This window comes from Zeus faber, assembly GCF_960531495.2.
Source record: "Zeus faber genome assembly, chromosome: 10".
Classification (NCBI taxonomy): Eukaryota; Metazoa; Chordata; class Actinopteri; order Zeiformes; family Zeidae; genus Zeus; species Zeus faber.
The window spans coordinates 18,027,696-18,040,195 of record NC_137199.1 but is presented as its reverse complement, the minus strand read 5'-3'; positions in this window follow the sequence as shown (position 1 = coordinate 18,040,195).

Here is a 12,500-nt window from a genome sequence, read left to right as displayed (position 1 = left end):
ACTTGTGGCGGCTCCAGCCACGCCGCCTCGCGCCAAAAAAAGTGGAGCTGCCATGTCTTCTGTCATCACTCCACTTCTGCGGGGCAATGCAGAGAGAAGGGGAAATGGAGAGTCTGCATTCGGGTCGGGGGAAGCCGTCTCGGTCCTTTTGCATTAAAAAGAGTTGTGATGATCCGTGGTTTTCCATTATAATTTGGGAAAAAAAGAGACTTCCTGAAGCTGGACACAGGTGATTGCAAATATTATCACAAAAATAATATTTTAATACGATAATAATAATAATACAAATAATAGAATAATAACAATAACAACAATAATAATAAAAATAATAATAATCATAAAGAAATGATAAAAATAATGTAAATAAAATATCAGACGGACAAGACAAGTCTAGAAAGTCTTCCTGAAGCTTTTTAATAATAAAAATAATAATAATAATAATAATAATAATAATAATAATAATAATAACGATAATAATAATAATAATAATAATAATAATAATAATAATAATAATAATAATCATCCAGATAAAAAGATTCAGACACTGAAAACGTCCAGAAACACGGGCGATAGAAAGGAAACTTTCCAGTAACACATTCAAGCCCAGCGGAGTCTTGCTGCATAGTTGGGTTTAGTCGGATTTGTTTTTTCGAGACATAGCCCATTAGCCGCCGCAGAACGAGAGGATGCGGTGATAACGAGGGTGATCATGGAGAGAGAGGAAGAAAGGCAGATTCCTGAGTGATGGCTGTGTGGATCCTCCGACAGCTCGGATCAAAGCCACACGGCGCTGTTTATCTCTCCCCAGATGAGGGCAAATGAAAGTGACACAATGCTGCTAAATTAGCCATGATGTATAAATCTAAAATTATCCTGTAGCTGTGATAGGACTCAACTCCAAGCATTTGAAGCACTTCAATTAGCAACGTTCTGCCGCGCAGTGTGCCCGTGCATGGGTAAATGTTGTGCATCATATCCATAACCAGCCTTTATTTTTACACGCCCTTGCATTAAAAAAAAAATTAATAAAAGAATGATGAACAAAAAGGAACCGGCATCATTTCATGGCTATAATGTCAAAACAATTACTTTGTAGTTATATTGTACATTCGAGTATATTGACGGAAATGTCTCTCCTATGCATAATGTATTCATGTTGGATGCCGACGACAAGGTTTTGGGATTTGCACAATATGTTATACGTATATACTGTACACTGTGAACAGGAAAAAGAAAAGAAAATATGTATATCCAGTTAATAAATAGAAGTGTGACAAACACAGTACAGTGAAGCAGCTACGGTTCTGTTCTGAACTTCAAACAGCGTTGATTTGATGGCTTTCTCATGATCGTATGATCCTGAATAAGGGTTGTACCATTCCACCGAATTAAACACTTGACCAGAACACTCGGACTGAGCCGTTGGTTCCAAGCCGCCACCCATTACGGCAGAGTATCGAAGCCGACGGGGGAGTCCTTTAAGCCGCCGTCCAGCTGACGGCGCTTCTGAAAACCCGGGACTGGATGGAAGTCAATGGAAAAAGAAGAAATCTCGCTCGAAATACACTCTTCCCGATGGATGTCTTGGTCGTGATGTGGAAAAGTATCGTTCCATACCGAGGATATCAAGGCTGAAGCGGGGTATGTTTTGGAGGGTTGTTGCCTTTATCGACAGGTGGCCCCCCCGAGCCAGGTGGCCGTGTTTCTCCGACGACACCGAGACTCACGGTGGCGAGCGTAAGCCCAAACTCGAGGCTTAAAAATTGTCCCGCCAGAAACCGGCGGGTGAGGTCACAGACCGCCTTGTCCGTTTTGTTCCCATCGGCACACGTTTCCGCCCCGCACTGGACGCGGAAAGGTGCTGACAAAAATGCTGTCCTTGTAAATTTACATTTATAGTGTTTATATTCCGCTTGTGACTAGCAATGAACACAGCGGCAGCGGCAGAATAAAGTCCGGTCCCGATATCACACACGAAACAAGCACTAGGGAGTCGGAGGTCACTGACAAATAACAGCATGTCATCAGCGAACAGAGCTGCATGTGTAAGCAGGAAACAACACGGGTTTACAAGACGGATTGAAATCAAATATGAGACGAGCTGGACGTTAGAATCGGGTGCTTTGATGGCGTCGACCCGGGTGCCTCGGTGTCGTTCGGCATCCAAACACCCTGCCACACACAGCGACAAACTTTTCTCCCTAAATTGTTCATCTCCTTGGCTTCTGTGAGGCACCAAAATGAACTTCTGTGCTGTGTAGTTGAATGCGACTGATGGTGTGGGATTTTGGTTTTAAATGAATGCCGTCATTTTTTTTATGTTCACTCTATGATACAATTATAATAATGTAATTACATTTTATTTTAATGTCATTTTTTAAGATAATTCAATTTACCTTTAAAACCAAAAGATCATTTGAATTATTTTTTTTAAGAAGAATGTTAAATAATATTTTATTAAACCCCAGAGGGAAATTTGACCTTTGACCTTTAACCTCGGCTTCTCCCGCCTGTACATAAAAAATAAAAAATTGAAAAATAATTTGGAATCGGTACTAAAAACAAAGCATCACTATAGCAGCATACTACTATCACACACACACACACACACACGCACACACACGCAAGCACGCACGCACGCACGCACACACACGCGCATCAAAGTGAGGTGCGAGTATAAACACCTGGATAGTGAGGACCCATGTTCCTGGTGCACTTCTAAACCATAAACATAATCAATTCGAAGAGCGGTCCACACAAGCATAGTCACACACACACACACACACGCACACGCACACGCACATGCACACACACACACACACACACACACACACACACACACACACACACACACACACACACACACACACACACACACACACACACACACACACAGTGTTTACAGAGCTCTTTTCTGATCCAGGCCTCTGGACCTGCTCGCTGTACACTTTGGACTTTACACCTCAGGCGCCCTCGCCACCTCCTCCATCCCTGCCCCCACCACCACCACCTCCTCCACCACCTCACCCTGCAGCTCACTCTCCCTTCAGCATTAAACTTTCATGTTGGCTGTGTTAGCTCACAAAGATGCCACCCACCGTTGGCAAGCGAGACCTGAGTTCCACGTCATCGGTGCGACACAGCGGAGAGAGCGAGAGGAAGAGAGAGAGAGATAGAGAGAGATAGAAAGAAAGATACTAGATAGCCCAGGGATACCGTGGCATGGGCTGCTCATGTGGGTCATATACACAGACAGTACACACACACACACACACACACACACACTCAGACACACACACAGACACACGAAGATTTTATTTTGATTTATTTTTGTATTTATGTTTTGGTTTTTATCTGTATATTTTATTGTTCATCATTTGATTTTGAGTTGGTGTGTTTGTCTTATTTTATTGTGTTACCTTTGGGATTTATTGTGCATTTTCAAAATGTTCCATTTTTTTGTCATTTAATTTGAGCTGCTGTGACACCAGGGGTAAATCAAGAATGTATCTATCTATCTATAGTGCTTAGCTATCCATCCATCCATCCATCCATCCATCCATCCATCCATCCATCCATCTTCCTAAATAAATTCTCTTCATGGATAAAACCAACCAAGTATAAAATAATGCGGAGTAGAAAATATTAACTTTTCAACCCCCTTCCTCCTCCTCCTCCTCCTCCTCCTCCTCCTCCTCCTCTTCCTCTTCCTCTTCCTCTCCTCCATCCTCTTCCCCTTTTCCTTTGGAGCCCTGCCGCCGAGCGGACATGATTATTTCATGTAATGACTTTCTTTGGAGTTGTTTTCTCTGCGGATCTCGTCCTCTTTTCCTTCTCGCCGTGGTCCCAGTCGCACAGCACCACGGCGAGATGGGGATTTGCTTCTGCTTTTCTGCCCCTCATAATGCATCACATAAGGCAGAGTGGAGCGGGGGAAGCAAAAAGGGAGGAGTAAAACGCCGGAGCCTCCTCTCACCGTGGAAGGTATTGAGTCCGCGGGGCCGGGGTTATTGATCCACCGGGGGGGTCATTGATCCACCACTGAATGCTCGCAAACACCGAAAACGTTGGTCACATGAGGATCAAAAGACCTTTTATTAAATTTTTAAGTGGTGTATTGTTTTTTAGGTTCAGGGTATATTGCCATTTTTTTTGTTTTTGCTTATGTTTTGCATCGGTTATTAGGTTTTATAGGTTATACAGGTTATTTTGATTTTGTTGGTAAGGTGTTACATACATAAACATAGAGGAAATATCAGTGCCGTAGGCAGAAATTGTATTTTGTGTGGGCAGGTACAAAATTTAGTGGGCCATCTTTTCCAGGAAAAAAACAACAACTTTTAAAAACTTAGAAGTAGAAAAAAAGATCAAACATTGTCAGAGAAACGGACAATTTTACTTTGCAACGTTCTGCATTACAAAGCAAACAGCAAAACACTGACTATACAGCATGCTCAACAGACAGAGCTCAGTCTATAAAGGTTAGAACAGTATAGAGAGGGACTGTGGGTTCAGTGGGGACTGGAGATTCAGGGGGAGCTGGGGTTCAGTGGGGATTGGGGGTCAGTGGCGATTGTGGGTCAGTGGGGATTGGGGTTCAGGATGGGCTAGGGGTTCAGTGGGGGCTGGGGGTTGGTTCAGTCGAGGCTGTGGGTTCAGGGTGACTCAGGGTTCAGGGGGGACTGGGGGTTTAGGGGGACCGGTGTGTTTAGGGGGACTGGGGGTTTAGGGGGACTCTGGGTTAAGGGGGACTGGGGGTTCTGGGGGGAATGGGGGTTTAAATGACTGGGGGGTTCAGGGGGACTGGGGGTTCTGGAGAGAATGAGGGTTTAGGGGACTGGGGGTTCAGTAGGGACTGGGGGTTTAGGGGGGACTGGGGGTTTACGGGGACTGGGGGTTTAGGACAGTAGGTGTGGGCTCCCCACTGACATTCCCCACTGGGCAGGCTCTGATCAAATGACCCCCTTTTCCACACCCAAAGCATTTCATGGTGTCAGATGTGGCATAAACAGCTAAATCCATCTCCCTGGTTCTGTATTTCAGTGTTACTTTCAGTTCCGTTGCATTGATTTTTAAAATCATAAAAACAAAAAAAAAAACCTGTTTAAGCTGAGGAGCTTTGCAGCCTAAGGAAATCAATTTTAGGGAGGAAACAATCTGCCCAAACCTGGTCCGCTCCTTTCCTAACATTTCATTAGTGATGAATGGGGACACATTGGCAGTGGTCATTCTTTTGTCAGGGTTCGTCAGAGGGGGAACGGGGACCAAAGTGTCACGGATGACGACTCCGCTTTTCCGACAAACTGTTCACTTTATCCGCACTGTCCAGAAAAATCACCAGCGCGCGGCTCATTCAGAGGAGTAGCCCACCTCCTCCCCCAAGCAGAAAGACAAAAGGAGAGAGAGTTAGAAAATCAACTCACCCAGGCTGTGAAGGTGGTTATCGGTGGGCGAAGCGACCAGTTCGGTACTCGAGAGGCGGAGCCTTCCCACAACTTTTTTCGACAGTTCTGTTTGAATCACAAGACAAATTATACACGCAAGTCAACAATAAATCAGGTTTATATTTATTTCTTTTTTACACTATTTTTTTTTTTTAATTTTTTGGAACAAAAGGTATTTTGATATCAACTTGGCTGGGTACTTGGCAGCTATGCGGCTGGTTAGGGGAGGGGCCATGCAGAGTATGAGCGCTCCATGTCACCATGTCCTGATTTAGGCCCGCCCAAAAAATTACAGAAAACTGGTGAGCAACAATTCAACGGTTTTATTCAGTGCTATATCTTAAACCGTCTCTTTACATTTTTTTCCGTAATTTCTTTCTAACATGTGTAATGTTTTTAGAAACAAATCTCTGAAATCACATTACTTTTGACTACAAGATCCGTGTACACTTATCACACCTTTAATGAGATGTCACACCTTTTCTTTGTGTAAATTGTCCGTTTCTATTTATTGCTGTTTCTTTTTTTTATTTGTTCTTTTTATGTCTGTATGGACGTTTATGCTAATTTCCTCTGTGAAGCAGTTAGCGACATCTCTGTTGTCAAAAGGTGCTATGAATAAAGTAACTTACAGGTTATATAGGTTATCTTCCGCAGGTTTTATAGGTTACTATATCGATTTTGTTCTACAGGTTTTAAAGGTTATATAAGTTATGTTAGGCAACACCTAAATATGTTATATATGTACCTTTACTTTGTCTAATTTGTCTGTTTCTATTTATTTCTGTTTTTTGTTTTTTTTTTATTGTGTTTTGTGTCTGTATGGGTGTTTATGGTAATTTCCTCTGTGAAGCAGTTAGTGATGTCTCTGCTCTCAAAAGGTTCTATAAATAAAGTGACTTACTTACTTACTTATAGGTTATATAGGTTATGTTACGTAGGCTTTATATGTTATATACTGTAGGTTATGTTAGGCAGGTTTTATAAGTTATACACCGCGGGTTATGTTAGACAGGTTTATAGGTTATTCAGATTATCTTTGGCAGGTTTTATAGATTATGATAGGCAGGTTTTATTGGTTATGTTAAATCGGTTTTAAATGTTATATAGGTAATGTTAGGACACTTTTATAGGTTTTGTAAGTTATATACTGTAGTCAGGCTTTATAGGTTATGTTAGGCATGTTTTAGAGTATAGATTATGTTAGGTCGGTTTTATTGCCAGGTTCCATTGTTGATTGCTTATTGGTAGGTTTGTTTTACTGCTAATAAAAATTTAGGTTAATTTTGGTGTATTGTACATTGCTGAATTCTGGTTCTATTATTGTCAGGTTTCTTTTATTTATATGTTTCTGTATTTTTAGGTTTCTAGATTATATTTATTGCGTAATCATAAGACTATATATATATGCATGTGTTGTAGTGTGGTGTGTCGTGTGACGAATAAAGATTCTTCTTCTTCTTCTTCTCTTTTGTGTATTTGCCATGTTTTCTATCGTTCATTATTTCATTCTTCGAAGAAAAAAAAATCACTAAACTATGAAAATAGAGATATACTGTAAATACATGCCTGTTTATAGACTTTTACTTGAGTAGAAATGTCTGTGTGTTTCTTTCACTTTATACCAGAGTAATTTTGTGTCGGGGTATTTCTACTTTTATTTAAAGTAAAATCTCTGAATACTCCCACTCCAAATCCCACCCATGGAAGTTCTCCACCAGACAGGTGATCTATCAGGCTCTTCAGGGCGGGGTCGGGCAGGTGGGTTGTTATTCCGTTATTTTATTTTTTTCCCCAGACCAGCCCAACAGCAGCTGTCCCCTCCCCCCTCTCCCACCCGGTGGGAGGGACAAGGACAGCGAGAGCGAGACCAGCCCAGCGTGAGGGCGAGACACTTTTAGAAAGAGGACAAACAGAGGTGAACACATATAGTGGATATAGATGACGGTGTTAAGAATAGCCCGGGTACTGGTCCTATAGGCCCCAATTACAACCAGGTAAACCGGGACACAGCAAGTACAAACTGGGACACAGTGGGACACGTTGGGAGACACCCTGGAACACACCGGGACAGAGCCAGGACACCGGCAGACACTGGAACCCACCAAGGCACAGCTAGGACACCGGGACATACCGGTGACTGAAAACAGCCAGGGCAAACTGGTACGCACCACGACACAACGGGACACACCGGGACATGTTGGCACACACTGGGATACGACGGGACATACCCAGGACACCGGGCGACACCGTGACATAGATTGGACAATCTGGGGCGCACCCGGACACGGAGGAAGACACACCTGGACACATCGTTACACACCGGGAAACAGAGTGACACACCGGAACAAGGAGGGACACACAGAGACAAAGCCGGGACACCGGGATACAGCGGGACACACCAGAACATGCCGGGACGAGGAGGAACACACGGAGACACAGCCAGGACACCGGGATACCCCTGGATACAACAAGAACACTGGGACACACAGGGATATGCTGGGGCACACCGGAACTCACCAGGACACACACGAGGACACACCGGGATGTACCAGGCCATACCAGGACAAACCTGGACAACCAGGACACCAGGACACACCGGGACACATCCAGGACATCCGGACACACCGGGAAACCCCAGCACTCACCTGGACACAACCAAGACACGCCTGTACACAGCGGGACACACCAGGTTGGGATGCTGCGGTCAGCACCGAGCTCCTAAGGACAAACGGTGGCATGAAGAACGCATTTGGTTTCCTCACAGACAATTAATTCCATGGAAGACTGCGACGGAAGATGGAGTGAGTCATTGAGGCAGTGAGTCAGGGAGTATCGGAAACGCCGAGCGCCGGTGGGGGAGATTTGCACTCTGCATTTGACCCTCCCTAATTATAAAGCAGCGGTGGGCAGCCACAGCGCAGTGTCCAGGGACCGACGCCCTGGTTCAAGGGCAGCGGCAGGAGCATGGAGCTCCGGGTCGACTTTTAAATCCAGGAACAAAATGTTTAGAGCGGTTTGCAATTGTTTCTCAGTTAATACTTCATCCTTTTATCCTTGTCTTTTTGTAACAGTCCTACAGAGTTTCTATTTGGTTTTGAGTCCCAATGACCAAAGTCTGTGCGAGTTTGAGTCCTGCCATGGATTATACAGTATGTGTAAATGGCACTCTGATGTCTTCAATGTCACTTTATATTTGAATGCTTTTATTCTTCTTTGCTTTTTATAGAATGTATTGGAGGCCTCAGGTAAAGCACTTTAAATCGGCCTTGTCTATGAAATGTTCTGCACTGTAAGGAGGAGTGGAATGACAGCCGCAACAGCATGACTCAGTGAAAGGAATCTTTAAAAACAAAACAAAAAAAAAAGTGTCTTCATTTGCAGCAGGTTCGGTTCCGTCAGTGGAGCAGGCAGACGATGCTGGCAAGAAGCAGACAAAGGCGACGTCCAGGAAACCAAGCAGGGGAAGTAGATTGTAGCAGATTCGCCACCATACACCACCCAAGTGACGCTTTCAGGGACCTTCGGCACAGAGACATAGACGACGGGGAGTCGTGAAGACCAGTTTATGGTAGAGAGGAGGATGGGTGGAGTTAGCCAGGAGCAGATGGAACATGTCATGACAGAGGGCTCCCAACCCGACTGAGTGTGTGGGCGGGGTTTTTAAACCTGATGCTTGTCAGCCCAACCAACGAGCATAAGGTGTGGCTGCTCAAGCCATCCCATACCCCCAACACCAAACTGAGGCCGGGAACAATTCCTGGCCGAAACCTACTCACCGCCCCCCCACCCACCAAGCAGAGAACAAAAATGAAAAATAATGTTCGAAACAGACTCTGACACAGGGTTACTACACCTGAAACTACCGACTCTGACACAGGGTTGCTATACCTAAACAATTACAGACTCTGACCCAGGGTTCCTATACCTTAAATAAATAAAACACCAGACTCTGAAACAGGGTTCCCATACCTCATACAAACAAATGTCCAAAAAAATTAACAGGTCCCCTCCCAGAGAGCCTGAGTTCCCTGGAGCAGCACAGTCGACCGGCCTCCTTCCACCATGGCGCCGACAGACTGCCCCCTCCTCCCTTCCGGAGCGTGGGGCCTTGGGCTGCTGCGCCGCTGGTGAAGGCGTGGCCGGACTTGGCTGCTGCGGGGGCTGCTTGGAGGGGTGGCCTGGCTGCTGGGCTGCTGGATGGTCCTCGGGGTGGCTGCTGGGTGGAGAAGCTAGCTACCAGCCACCTGTAGTGGTTGCTGCGCTGCTTCTCCCCCGGTCCTCCACCGGAGCCCCCAGGTGATGCCGCTGCCAGTCGAGAGGGGTTTGGTCTGGCTGCTGGGCTGCTGGGTGGTGCCGGCGATGCCTGCTGGACGGAGTAGCTGGCTGCCAGCGTTTACCTGTGGTGGTTGCTGCACGTGGTGCTCCGCCGGACCCCCCCAGGGGCTGCTGCTGCCAGTTGGGAGAGGGTTGGTGCTGGGGCCGCACCTTGAAACACTGGTGGCTCCAGGGCGTCGTCGGGCGGCCCTTCTGCACAGACGACACAGACGACGGGGGGTTGTGAAGACCAGTTTATCGTAGAGATGAGGCTAGATGGAATTTGCCAGGAGCAGATGGAACATGTCATGACAGAGGGCTCCCACCCTGACTGAGTGTGTGGACGGGGTTTTTAAACCCGATGCTCGTAAGCCCAACCAATGAGCATCAGATGTGGCTGCCCACGCCATCCCATCCACCACATAGATGCTCGACGAGCTGGCACAGAGAGAGGGTAACACACAGGTTAGATACACTGGGGAGGGAAAGGTAACGAGGGACCGTTGAAGCTAATTGGGGCGGGGCCGAACATCACCCAGATGGGAAACGCACAAGGGCAGGAAGTGAAGTCCCTAGGCAGCGGAGCTGGGCGTCACATGTACAAACATGCCTGTCCATCACAAAATAAAACATTCAAAGAATATGTCCTTGTGAATTACTATTTTTTTCAATAATTCTAAGGATTAATTAATGTTGTGATTGTTCAGATGTTTATTTTGTTCAGAATTTTTTTTTCAGACTTTAATCTCAAAAGTCTGTGTTTCATCCCAAGATTCTAACTCATATCTCAGAATACCGACGACTCCTGGACAACTCTGCGGCAGCGGTCGAGCCAAGGGGCCGTGAAACCGGAGGGCGTCCAAGATCCGGGAGCCGCGGCTCGGCCCAGGGACGGTCATCCCCCACTTTCGATGAAGCGGCGTAACCGCCGGAGACGAGGAGAAGCGGCAGGGCCTCCTGATCCGTCCCCAACACTGTCGCTACCCGAAAACGAGTAAAGAGCCAAAGGGCCCCCCTGCGATAACAACGGCCTTCGCAAACAACTGAGCTCGCTCAAGACAAAGCGCCTCACCCAGGACGAACCCTCCTGTCACTCTTAAAGCACGGCGGCAGAGAGAGAGAGAGAGAGAGGGGGAGAGAGAGAGAGAGAGAGAGAGAGAGAGAGAGAGGGGGGCAGAGAGAGAGAGAAGGAGGGAGGGAGAGAGAGAGAAAGAGGGAGAGGGAGAGAGAGGGAGAGGGAGAGAGAGAGGGAGAGGGGGACAGAGAGAGAGAGGGAGAGGGAGAGAGAGGGAGAGGGAGAGAGAGAGGGAGAGGGGGACAGAGAGAGAGAGAGGGAGTGAGGGAGAGAGAGAGGGAGGGAGGGAGAGAGAGAGGGAGAGGGGGAGAGAGAGGGAGAGAGAGAGAGAGAGAGAGAGAGAGGGAGAGGGAGGGAGGGAGGGAGGACAAAGTTGAGTGGAACCTTGCGAGGAGGCTGAGCTGTCGCCAGTGTAATTATAAGGTCCATCCACACGGAGAGACGCGGGCTGGACTCGGCTTCCTGACAGTGAAAAGCATTATGGGAATGAACCGGCGTCGTGGAGTATAAAACATTCAGAAGGTGTTGATTGCCTGGATCTTATTAAAGGCTTCGGGGAGATGCGGTGGTGGTTGTGGTGGCGGTGGGGTTGGTGGGGACAATAGCTTGGCTGTCAGGGAGAGATCAGGGTGGTGTCAAGATGAAGGAAAAAAAAAACAACAGCCCCGAAAAGCCACGCCTGGTTTGAGGGGCCTGACGTTCACCGGCTGCAGAAAGAGGTGCAGGGAGACGTGAGCGGCCCCATGAATATTCACAGCGGGGCCTCCCCGGGGAAGCAAGACCCAATTAACAAATCCCATTAATTACGACACTATCACAACTGATTAGGAGACGGCCGTCTGCTTCTGGCTCAGCGAGGCCCATATTTTCTGCTCCACGGAGGCGAGTGAAAGAAAAAAAAAAAAAAAATCACAGAAAAAAATAACCCGCGATTGCCGCGCACGATCAGGCGCTGCTTCGGAAAACAGGGGGGAACAAAAGCATACGGGCGGAGGAACGCGGGGAATTCGACCCGCGTTGCACATGCAGAAGAAGAGAAAGAAAGAAGAAACAGTGCAAGCGCCTGTTTCGCATGTTTGGCACCGAGACACGGAGACATACACGTGGACACTCTTCTTCTTCTTCTTCTTCTTCTTCTTCTTCTTCTTCCAAGGTTGGGTCACATCGTTTTTTTTTGGGGTTTTTTGTTTTTTTGTTTTTTCTTCTTGCTCGAGGGCTCGCGGTCGCGTGTCGGAACGTGGAGATCCGTGGGGGTCCTGACGCCCGCCCGCCGCGAACACGTCTCTTCGATGACCCGGGAGTCGCGAGTCACTCCGGCAAACGAGTCGTTCGTTTCGTCCGCGCTGGCCGAGCGTGAGCCACGAGCCACGGGCGCGGTCCTCAAATCCTCAATTACCGAGGCGAGAATTAATTAACGTGCAAAAATGGGGGGGTTTGGTTGAAGGCATTCGGCATATCTCATATTGAATGTGATGAATTTACACCTCGCATGCTTCCTAAATAAATAATCTTGACAGAATGAAATGATCCTCATGAGAATTCCATCCACGGCGCAGAGCCGAGCCGACTCTTCTGAGTCGTCGCGCCGGCTGAATCAAACCAACAAAAAGTTAAGAATGTAATGAATCTGTTCACTGAGTCACCCCGTAAAGATGCGACTCTCC